Below are 13,327 nucleotides of genomic sequence, written 5' to 3'. Positions count from 1 at the left end.
ATTTCAACCTTGGTGAATCTGGTGATTACATGCCTTGAGGTTGCTCTTCTTGAGGAATATCTTTGTGGTGTTCTCTGTATTTCCTGGATTCGAATGTTGGCATCCCTTGCTAGATTGGGGAAGTTCTCCTGGATAATATCTTGAAGAGTGTTTTCCAGCTTGGATTCCTTCTCCCCATCATCTTCTGGTACACGGATCAAGCATAGATCACGTCTTTTCACATAATCCCATATTTCTTGGAGGTTTCGTTCATTTTTTTTTCACTATTTTTTCTACTGTGTTGCCTTCTTATTTTATTTCATTGGGTTGATCTTCTATCTCTGATGTCCTTTCATCTGCTTGATAGATAGATTTGGCTATTGAAACTTGTGTATGCTTTGTGGAGTTCTCATGCTGTGTTTTTCAGCTCCATCAAGCCATTTATGTTTTTCTCTCAACTGGATATTCTAGTTAGCATTTCGTGTAACCTTTTTTCAAGGTTTTTAGTGTTTCTGCATTAGGTTACAACATGTTCCTTTAGCTCACAGAAGTTTGTTACTACACACCTTCTGAAGCCTTCTTCTGTCAATTCATCAAATTCATTCTCCATCCTGTTTTGTTCCCTTGCTGGTGAGGAGTTGTGATCCCCTGGTGGGGTGAAGCCTTCTGGTCTTTGATGGTTTCATCCTTTTTGCACTGGTTTCTTCCCATCTTCTTGGATGTATCTAGCTCTGATTTCGGGTAACTGATTGAGGAGGCAGCCTTTCCTTTGCCTGTCTGCAGAGGCACTGCTGGGCTACCATGGATTCAGTGTAGCTGCTGCATTTACTTCCTGTATCTTTTGTGTACCCAGGGAGATTAGGCCCACCTCTGCAATGGCAGCTGCGCTTCCCCCCGCCAATCTCAATCATCCCTAGTCATGCTCTAACTGACGTGCTAGCTGCAATACTTTCAGTGAGAGAGCTTCTGCCTGCTGGGCTTTGGTGGGGAGGTATCCTTCCAGCTGTATGGCCTGATTTTCTGTTTTCAGTTTCCTTTCTTTCCGGGGGAAGGGTAGTTCTTGGTGTCAGTGCTTCTGTCTAGATCTGTGCCACCAACTGCATTACCACCAGGGTTGCTGCTCAGCCCTGTTCAGGCAGCTTGTGGGCCTTTTCAGCCCTGTGAAGATCCCTTGTTCTGTGGATTGTGGAGGGCTTGGGTGAAGCACAGTATCAAAACCGAAGTTCCAGAGTGGGAGAGCCTCCAATCCTCTGGTCAGTTGCACGCACCTCCCGGGTGGGGCCATGCCCCTCCCTGCCTCAACTTGCCCTCTTTGATTTATACCTACTCTCCAACCACACCCACAAAATGAACCTGGTACCTCGTTTAGAACTGTGGAGACCAGTCAGCTTCTGTGTTTCTCTCGCTGGGAACTGCATTCTGGAGCTGCCTCTGTTTGGCCATCTTGAGTTTGTCTTTATTAGCAACATGAGAACAGATTGATACGGTGTCCAGTCTCACTCTGGGCTTTAGGAAATCATGCAGACCTGAGAAGTATACACATTCAATAAGTAAATGTCATTATTTTTTAATGAAGTAAAAATATTTTAAGTTATACTTTAAGTTCTGGGGTACATGTGCAGAACGTGCAGGTTTGTTACATAGGTATTCATGTGCCATGGTGGTTTGCTGCACCCATCCCCCCATCATGTGCATTACGTATTTATCCTAATGTTATCCCTCCCCAGTCCCTAAGAGGCCCCACTGTGCTATGTTCCCCTCCATGTGTTCTCATTGTTCAACACCCACTTATGAGTGAGAACACGTGGTGTTTGGTTTTCTGTTCTTGTGTCAGTTTGCTGAGAATGATGGTTTTCAGCTTCAGCCATGTCCCTGCAAAGGACATGAACTCATTCTTTTTTATGGCTGCATAGTATTCCATGGTGTATATGTGCCACATATTCTTTATTCAATCTATCATTGATGGGCATTTGGGTTGGTTCCAGGTCTTTGCTATTGTGAATAGTACTGCAGTAAACATGTGTGCATGTGTCGTTATAAAACAATGATTATAATCCTGTGGGTACATACCCAGTAATGGAATTGCTGGGTTACATAGTATTTCTATTTCTAGATCTTTGAGGAATCACTACGCTGTCTTCCACAATGGTTGAACTAATTTACACTGCCACCAACCATTTTTACCTTTTGTACCTAACTGCTTAATTAGTAGTTAAAGGTATTTATTTGAGCCTAGGGTAGCATGAAAAAATGCTTTGGGTGAAAAAAGATGCAGTGGATCAAGACAGCTTCAGAACCTTTAAATTAATCACTGAAGTTGCATATGCGGGCTTATGCCTATAATCCCAGCATTTTGGAAGGCTGAGGCCATAGGATCGCTTAAAGCCAGAAGTTTTAGACCTGCCTAGGCAACATAGCAAGACCGTATCTCTGGCAAATAAATCAATCAATCAAATAATCACTAAAAAGTATACCTATTGACCAGGTGGGGTGGCTTATGTCTGTAGTCCCAGCAGCTTGGGAGGCCAAGGCAGGTGGATCATGAGGTTAAGAGATTGAGACCATCCTGGCCAACATGGCAAAACCCCATCTTACCATGACAGAGCAGGAGAGAGAGAGGGAAGTGGGAGGAGTAATTGTTACACCCTTTTAAACAAACTGATCTCATGAGAACTCACTAACACAAGAACAGCAAGGGGGAATGAAATGTGATCCAATCACATTTCTCCCAGTTCCTCCCCCAAACTGGGAATTACAGTTCTACATGAGATTTGGGTGGGGACACAGGGCCTAACCATATCTGTTTAGTAGTCACATATACTCAGCCTGGGAAAGGAGGGCACTGTACCACATAGGACCACACAGAGGCTGCATTCAGGAACCCAGTGTACAACCAAGGACTGTTAGAAACAGGATGCTCCCTGGTGCCTATAAAAGGATGTGATGGACTTGTATCAGTAACTCCACAGACTGAGAGGTAACCCAGGTTAAGCAGGAACTGGTCCCTGTGATAAGCAAGGTTCTTTGAATTGAGGCTGTTCTCTCCAGGAGCAGAGTAGGGAGGAAAACTTGCAGTTATGTCATTAGAAGTCCTCCCAGTTTTCTCTAAATATCAAGACACACATATTATTGAACATTAATTTTAGCCTTTACATCACAGGAGGTATAAAAACGACAACATGAAATGATTGTGATAATGATATTTGTCTATATAAAGGAGCTATTTCAATAGCTATAAAATAAAAATTCTACGACAAAGACACCATTGCATTACAGCTTAATTAAAAGTGTTTCTTTTCTCATAGATACATAAAGTGGTGCATTATAAAGTCATTGGAGTCTCATATTTAATGACATATGGTAACTGATGTCAGCTACATGTGCTAAGACAATTTTATGGAGATTGTATTTTATTTAAATTTAATCTCACACACTATATTATTATTTGCTGTTTGAATTGGAAAAGTATGTTTATAGCCAATATATGCTAAACTGGAAGTTGTAACTTAAGTAACATTATAGTAAAACATACCAGATGACATAGAAACATTGTCAAAGTTTTAGAAGCTATCAATAAGAACATGGGTTTAGACTTACTGAACCCCTGGCATCCAAGGAAGTACTGCTAAAGTCATGGCTGTGCTGAAAAACACAGAGGAAGTCGTTAACTTCATTCAAGTAAGCTTAGTGGCCTGGCACACTGGCTCACACCTGTAATCCCAGCACTTTGGGAAGCCAAGGCAGCGTTATCACAAGGTCACTGGCTAACACGGTGAAACTGTGTCTCTACTAAAACTACAGAAAAAATTGCCAGGCATGGTGGCACATGCCTGTAGTCCCAGTTAGTCGGGAGGTTGAGACAGGAGAATCGCTTGAACCCGGGAGGTGGAGGTTGCAGTGAGCCGAGATTGCATCATTGCACGCCAGCCTGGGAGACAGAGCGAGACTCCATCTTGAAAATAAATAAAGTAAGCTTAGTACAGTCAATACTTTAAAACATTTTGTTCACAGACTGAAACTAACCAAACACATTTTCTGTACTATACCAATATTTGTTGGTCAAATGTGAAACTGTAGGCTATAAATTAATTTATGAAAATAAGAACAACTAATCCTATATTTGAAATTCAGCCAAAATTATAATAAATTCTTTGATACTAACCAAAAAATTAAAAGACAGATGGAAAAAAAAAAGTAAACAAACATAAAAATAAATATTGGCTAATGATTGGGGAAGAACAATAACATAGTAAAACATCTGAAATAACTCCCTTTATTTTTGAGATGGAGTTTTGCTCTTGTTGCCCAGGCTGGAGTGCAATGGCACAATCTCGGCTGACTACAACCTCCACCTCCCAGGTTCAAGCCATTCTCCTGCATGAGCTACCACACTCGGCTAATTTTGTATTTTTGGTAGAACTAGGGTTTCTCCATGTTGGTAAGGCTTGCTTTGAACTCCTGACCTCAGATAATCTGCCTGCCTCTGCTTCTCAAAGTGCTGGGATTACAGGTGTGAGCCACCATGCCTGGCCTGAAATAAATAACGTCTTAAAAGACAAATACATAAGGCTAAGGAAAGACATGAAAAAAGTCTAAATGAAATATCATATATAGATTTAATTATAATTTTATATACGCTTATTGAACTATCAAATAAATATATCCTGATTTATTTTCATTTATAACATAATCCTCTTTTATATTAAAGTGTACAATTAGGAAAAAAAACAAGTATATGCTTTAAAATGTTTAGGTACTCTATTAGAGAATTTTTTAAATGCTGTTGACTTTTATACAAGGTTGAAGAAGAAATAAAATACAGAAAATGATCCACAGGAAAAATACCAACAGGTAACATGGCAAAATACATGTAGGGCATAAAATTGTAACATAGGAAAAAAAGCCACTTGTAAAAGTAATGGTAAATAAGTCAAACTCTCTAATAACATGAAGAAGAAAGAAACTTAGAAAGCAAACACAAATATTAATTTGTTTTCTAAAACTTGAATTTAAACCCTGAAAAGCACAAAATGATATTAATAATAATAATAAAAGCTATGAACCAAACCCACTAATTAAAAATACTTTAAAATGTCAATGGTGTTAATATAAATGAATATAACATGATCAAATAGGATGTCATCTACTTCAGAAATTAAAACATGATTCAACTTTAATTGGTAATATAAATGTATTAGGTGATCAGATCCAAGGAGAAAACCATTCCATAATACAATTCACCATTGCCATTTACTCACCTTAATGTACCACATTTCTGTTCTAAAAATCAGAAAACTAGGTTTGGAAGGATATTTCCTTAGTGTAATTTTTTTCTTTTGGAAATTAAAGCTTTGAAGACATTAAATTTGGTAATAAGTTAAGACTGCCACCTGTGTCTATAATTATTGAACATTTTCTATAATCTCTAGCAATTCAGGGAAAAAAAAGAACTATGTGATATAAACATTGAAATGGAAATGAAATTAGCATTATTTGAAGATGATAGGATCAACACATTTTCTAGGATCCACCCTGAGCTCTGAGGCTGGAGCTGGGAATCTAGATACCAGCTCAGCTAGAAGCCTAACAGCAGACTGTCTGTCCTGGATAAATTAAAGGATACATTCATATAAAGGCTTGTACATAAAATTACCAGCAGCTTTATTTGTAAGAGTCAAAAATTGGAAACAATTCAAATGCCCTTCAACAGATTATTGAATAAATATATTATGATCTGTACAAACAATAAAAAATACTACTCAGCTATAAAAGAAATAAATTAATACATATAAGCAACATGGATGGATCTCAAGCTAATGACACTGTATCTTGGGTGTCAAGTTTTGGTAACACTGTATCTCTTAATCTAGAGGCTGATTATAAGGATGTGTTCAGTTTAGGAAAATCCATTGAGCTATATCCACATGCTATGTACACTTTTCTATAAGTATATTAAATTTCAATAAAATACTGTTACAAATCAATAACTTTTCAATATACTGGCTCTAACCACTTAAAATATAAAGACCTGATTTGAAAAAGAAATTACCATAGAACAAATTTAGCACATTTATCTTCATATGAAGCTATATAAAAACTTAGCCATAAAATATAAATTAGTATGTGACTCAAACCATATTCCTGAATTACTGAGCATTACAAAATGTGACTTTTTCAAATTATCTCATTAATACAGGTCTGACAGTAACCAAAATCTGAACTCTACTTAATAATTAATAATTTCAAAATTTATTAGTGCTAAGATTCTCCTGGAAACAAATAAGATAGAAAGTGATTTCTGAAAGGAAATACATGAGAGAGAATGTCCCCTCCTTACCGATATTTGTTGTTTTCTGCAGCCCAGGAATAGAAACCTTTAGTGTACTTACAGACACCCTCTCTTGAAGAGACAATGATTACCTCCCCAAAAGACACAGGAATGCAAGATATGTACTGTCCCACCCACCACAGCTCGAGCGTGGCCACATGTTTTATGCTATGCCAATCAGACACACCCTCCCTTGGCTTGTAATTGAAGGTTGGTGCTGGGTTGACAGGTAGTAGGAGAGGAGGTAGCTAATTCCAGTGACATAAATGTCTAGTATCAGTCACATGTGCCACCTAATGTCCTCTTCTGATTTAAGACATTCTCCCTGTCTGTGTAATCTCCAAGCTTATTTTCCTGGCACCTCAAAAGATTCTGTACGTTATCACTATCCTTTAATAATTTCTGTCTTCATGAACTCAACATTCTTTTGCTTACAATAATGTATTTTGTGACACTGGATGCTATAAATTGGACTTTTTTGCTTACGATTAAACTAATACAAAAATTAGTACTGGAAAATAATTGCAGCCAAGAATCTTTCCAGCAAAGAAGTTGGTGAAATTCAAGATTTATGACCTGGCCTTGTTGGTGCTAACAGCAATAAAAAAATCTTTATACAATTAAGGGCTTGAATGCTGGCAGCTGATGACATGCATAGGCTCTCTATGGTCACCTGTAATAGCCCATTAAACAGAAAATTTGGAAGCCTGGGTAGGTGGTGAGTGGAAGAGGATGTGAGGCCTGAAACATGAAGGGATTTGATGTTCGCTGCTTGCTTTTGACAGTGGTATACAATCTAAAAGTCCAAACTTTACCAAAATTCTCTGCTCAAGGCATGGACCAAAGGTTAGGAACAGTGATTTAAAATTGTTACAATAATCTTTTACCACTTGTAGTATCAGACTGGGATGGCCAAGAAATAAACTTTGCATGTTTCAGAAAGACAATAGACCATGCCCTATCATATCATTTCTGTTATAGCTTCTTAAGTTTTGTATATTTGTTATGGTTTATTTATGGCATTTTTATTTTTCTTACTATTGTGAATGGAGTATATGCCATTATATTATGAATTGATTATTTTTCCATTCACAACAGAAGCTGTTATTGCTGTTGTAAAGAACATATATGAATTTTCGTATGTAAATATTATAATCATTCTCTTCAACTGAATCTCTTGATTCTATGCTGTTGTCAAAGTAATGGTTTTATTTTCCTGTTAGGTGTAACATCTGCATAATAATAATTATCTGTCCTTCTTTCCAATAGTTATATGTCCTTTCCCCTAGAAAATACATTACCTACTTATTTGAATGTAAATTTTTAATTTCAAGTGCACTCAAATATTTTTCAATTGTGAAGAGATGCTGACTTTTCATATTCAGATACTTTCCCAGCATCCTCGGGATTATTCTGCTTTTCTTTCCCTTGAGTTCAGTGTGATGAAATATGTTGTTTCCTATCAGTGTTCTTAGTTTGCACTATATATTTTATTACCAAAAAGTCTCATTCTTCAGGTATGAACCAATTTGATTCAGGGAGATTTCAGTACCTGACTTGAACCCACACTTGTGTGTCCTTAGCACTTCCTAGGGCTGATGTGGCAGAAAACAGAGCAGGTAAAACCATGTTTCCCACTCTCCTTCACTCCCTTCCAGTGCCAGAAAACACATGAGCCTGGGTGTGAAATGAAAAAGAGTAGCAGGAGCAACTTACTTATGAGGAGAAACACCTTTTACCTCAATTTTGTAATGCATAACGGGTGGGGTGGATTTTGGTGAAGAACAACTAGGAGCTGTGATTATTTTATAAGGGTTGGCTCACTTTCATGTTACTTCTTACCTCCTGTATCTGCCTTGCGTTTGCTGAAGATGGCATCTGAATAGTGACATAAGAAAAAAAGACCTTTCATTTTAGCCATGTTCCATCTCTTATATTTGGAAGGCTACATTTCCAATATTATGACATAGTCTACTCCTTGGTGAGGTGATAACTGATGACTTGTGCTCTCTGTTTACAGCAGCTTTGACCTAGCCAGTAGCGTTCCTGGGGCATGCCTACCTGACAGTGAGAAGCTTTTCAGATGCCCATATACACTCGTATTTAAAGGGCTAAACCAATTCTTAACATCATTGTATTAAAAATAAATTTAAATTTATTTATATCTATGTATTAAATTCATCTGTGTATTAAAAATAAATTTAAAAAATGAATTATCTGCTTAAAGGTTGAAACTTAAGAAACCTTTCTAAATATACTTTGTGAATTTATATTGTAAATATCTTTTAATATTCTTATGTTTTACATGATAAAAAGTACATATATAGGATTTTGCCAGGATGGCCAAATAAGAACAGCTCTGGAGCACAGTTCCCAGCAAGAGATACACAGAAGGCAGGTGATCCCAGTGGAACTGGTTGGACAGTGGGTGAAGCCCAAGGAGGGCAAACTGAGCCAAGGTGAGGCAGTGCCTCACCTGGGAAGTGCAACTGACTGGAGGATCAGAGACATCCCCCCTGCCTCCCCGGCACTCTGGTTGAGACACTGTGCTTCTGCCACGGCCTCTGCAACCCACAGACCAGGAGATCCCTACCAGCTGAAGTGCCACAAGTTACCAGCATGCATCTGAGCAGCAGCTCCAGGCAGCACCGCAAGTTTTTGGCACAGATTTGGGTCGACGTTTTGACTAGCACTGAGAGCACCTGTGGGACAGAGCTGCCCACTCCCCAGAATGAGGGGGAGCTGAAAGCAGGGAAACAGGTGATATAGCTGGTTGGGTCCCACCCCCACAAAGACCAGCAAACCAAAGCCCTCCTGCTTGAGAGTTTCACAGCTAGTAAATCAGTTCAAGCTCAACCCAGGATCATTGAGTTCAGTGTGGGGAAGGGTGTCTACAATTGCTGAGATGGGTCTAAACCTACCTGTGTAAACAAAAGCCAGAAGAAGCTCACATAGCAACTGGACTGAGTCTGTGACAGTCCAGCAGTGTGTCTTCAAAACAAAGACTGCTTCCTCAGGCAGCTCCCTGTAAAACCAAAAACACACCTCATATAGGAGAGCTCTGGCTGACACCTAGTGGCTACCCTTCTGGGACAAAGCTACCAGAGGAAAGATCAGGGAGCAATCCTTGCTGTTCTTCTACCCTTATAGGTGATTCCCAGGCATGCAAGATCTGGAGTGGACCTCTATCAGTCCTACAGCAGAGGAACCTGACTGTTAGAAGGAAAACTATAAAACAGAAACAAATAGCTTCAATATCAACAGAAAGAATGTCCGCTCAGAGACCCCCATCCAAAATCACCAACTTCAAAGATCAAAGGTAGATAAATCAACGAAGATGGGAATAAACCAGCCCAAAAAGGATGAAACCCTCAAAGTCCAGAACACCTTTCCCCCTCCAAGCGATCACAGCTTCTCACCAGCAAGGGAACAAAACAGGATGGAGAACAAATTTGATGAATTGACATAAGCAGGCTTCAAAGTTGTGTAATAACAAACTTTTCTGAGCTAAAGAAACATGTTCTAACCTATGTGTCTAATTCTAAGACACTAGAATTGTGGTTTTAGTGTCTAAGACACTAGAAACCTTGAAAAAAGGTTAGATGAAATGCTAACTACAATAGTTAGCTTAGAGAAGAACATAAATGACTTGATGGAACCAAAAAACACAGCATGAGAACTTCACAAAGCAGACACAAGTTTCAATAGCTGAATCTATCAAGCAGAAGAAAGGATATCAAAGACTGAAGAGCAACTCAGTGAAATAAAGTAGGAAGGGAAGATTAGAGAAAAAAGAGTGAAAAGAAATGAACAAAGCCTCCAAGAAATGTGGGATTATGTGAAAAGACCTAATCTACGCTTGATTGGCGTACCTGAATGTGACTGGGAGAATGAATCCAAGCTGGAAAACGCTCTTCAGGATATTATCCAGGAGAATTTCCCCAACCTAGCAAGGCAGGCTAACATTGAAGTCCAGGAAATACAGAGACCACCACAAAGATATTCCTCAAGAAAAGCAACCCCAAGGCACATAATCGTCAGATTCACCAGGGTTGAAATGAAGGAAAAAAATGCTAAAAGCAGCCAGAGAGAAAGGTCGGGTTACCCACAAAGGGAAGCCCATCAGACTCACAGCAGATCTCTCAACAGAAACCCTGCAGGCCAGAAGAGAGTGGGGGCCAACATTCAGCCTCCTTAAAAGAACTTTCAACGCAGAATTTCATATCCAGCCAAACTAAGCTTCGTAAGTGAAAGAGAAATAAAATCTGTTATGGACAAGCAATTGCTGAGAGATTTTGTCACCACCAGATTTGCCTTACAAGAGCTTCTTAAGGAAACACTAAACATGGAAAGGAACAACCAGTGCCAGCCACTGCAAAAATGGACCAAATAGTAAAGCCCAATGACAGAATAAAGAAACTGCATGAACTAACAGGAAAAAACCCAGACAGTAACAAAATGGCAGGATCCAATTCATACATAACAATAATATTAACATTAAATGTAAATGGCTTAAATGCCCAAATCAAAAGACACAGGCTGGCAAACTGGATAAAAAGTCAAGATCCATCTCATGTGCAAAGACACACATAGACTCAAAATAAAGAGATGGAAGAAGAATAAAAAATGCACAGGCTGCAATCCTAGTCTCTGATAAAATGGACTTTAAACCAACAATGATCACAAGAGACAAAGAAGGGCATTACATAATGGTAAAAGGATCAATGCGACAAGAAGGGCTAACTATCCTAAATATATATGCAGCAAATACAGGAGCACCCAGATACATAAAGCAACTTCTTAATGACCTACAAAGAGACTTAGACTCCCATGCAATAATAGTGGGAGACTTCAACACCCCACTGTCAATATTAGACAGATCAATGAGACAAAAAATCAACAAACCTATCCAGGACTTGAATACAGATCTGGACCAAGCGAACCTAATAGACATTTACAGACCTCTCCACCCCAAACCCACAGAATATACATTCTTCTCAGCACTACATCACACTTACTCTAAAACTGACCAAATAATTGGAAGTAAATCACTCCTCAGCAAATGCAAAAGAATGGAAATAACAAACAGTCTCTCAGACCACAGTGCAATCAAATTAGAACTCAGGATTAAGAAACTCACCCAAAACTGCACAATTACATGGAAACTGAACAACTTGCTCCTGAATGATGACTGGATAAACAATGAAATGAAGGCAGAAATAAAGATGTTCTTCAAACCCAATGAGAATGAAGACACAACATACCAGAATCTCCTGGACACATTTAAAGCAGTGTCTAGAGGGAAATTTATAGCAACAAATGCCCACATGAGAAGCAAGGAATGATCTAAACTCAACACCCTATTATCAAAATTGAAAGAACTAGAGGAGCAAAATTCAAAAGCTAGCTGAAGACAAGAAATAACTAAGATCAAACAAGAACTGAAGGAGATAGAGTCTCTCACACACACAGACACACACACACACACACACACACACACACACACACAAGCCCTTCAAAAAATCAATAAATCCAGGAGCTGGTTTTTTTGAAAAGATCAACAAAATAGGCCACTAGCCAGACTAATAAAAAAGAATTGAATAGATGCAATAAAAAATTATAAAGGGGATATCACCACCAATTCCACAGACATACAAACTACCATTAGAGATTATTACAAACAACTCTATGCACATAAGTAAACCTGGAAGAAATGGATAAATTACTGGACACTTACACCCTCCCAAGACTAAACCAGGAAGAATTTGAATCCCTAAATAGACCCATAATAAAAGTCTAAAGTTGAGGCAGCAATTAATAGCCTACCAACCAAAAAATGTCCAGGTCCAAACAGGATCACAGTTAATTCTACTAGAAGTACTGAGGAGCTGGTAGTATTGCCTCTGAAACTATTCCAAACCATAGAAAAAGGAATCCTCCCTAACTCATTTTATGAGACCAACATCATCCTGATATGAACACCTGGCAGAGACACAACTGAAAAAGAAAACTTCAGGCCAATATCCATGATGAGCATTGATGCAAAAATTTTTAATAAAATAGTGGCAAACCAAATACAACAGCACATGAAAAGGTTTATCCATCACAATCAAGTAGGCTTCATCTCAGGGATGCAAGCCTGTTTCAACATATGCAAATCTATAAATGTAATCTGTCACACATAGAATCAAAGACAAAAAGCACGGGATCATCTCAACAAATGCAGAGAAGGCCTTCAACAAATTTCAACAGTACTTTATGCTAAAAACCCTCAATAAACTAGGTATCGATGGAACGTATCTCAAAATAATAAAAGTTATTTATGACAAACCCACAGCCAATATCATACTGAATGGGCAAAAACTGGAAGCATTCCCTTTGAAAACTGGCACTAAAAAAGGATGCCCTCTCTCATCATTCCTATTCAACACAGTACTGGAAGTTTTAGCCAGAGCAATCAGGCAAGAAAAAGAAATAAAGCATATTCAATTAGGAAAAGAGGAAGTCAAATGGTCTTTATCTGCAGACAACATGATTATATAGTTAGAAGACCCTGTCGCCTCAGTGCAAAATCTCCTTAGGCTGATAAGCAACTTCAGCAAAGTCTCAGGATACAAAATCAATGTGCAGAAATCACACGCATTCCTATGTACCAATAACAGACAAACAGCCAAATCATGAGCAAACTCCCATTCACAATTGCTATAAAGAGGATAAAATACCTATGAATACAACTAACAAAGGACATAAAGGATCTCTTCAAGGAGAACTATAAACCACTGCTCAAGGAAATAAGAGAGGACACAAACAGATAGAAAACATTCCATGCTTATGGTTAGGAAGAATCAATATCATGAAAATGGCCATACTGCACAAAGTAATTTATAGATTCAATGCTATCCCCATCAAGCTACCATTGACCTTCTTCACAGAACTGGAAAAAACCACTTTAAACTTCATATGGAACCAAAAGAGAGTCTGCATAACCAAGACAATCCTAAGCAAAAAGAACAAAGCTGG

This window comes from Cebus imitator, unplaced genomic scaffold (genome assembly GCF_001604975.1).
Source record: "Cebus imitator isolate Cc_AM_T3 unplaced genomic scaffold, Cebus_imitator-1.0 Scaffold221, whole genome shotgun sequence".
Taxonomy (NCBI): Eukaryota; Metazoa; Chordata; class Mammalia; order Primates; family Cebidae; genus Cebus; species Cebus imitator.
Note: the sequence above shows the minus strand (reverse complement) of the source record.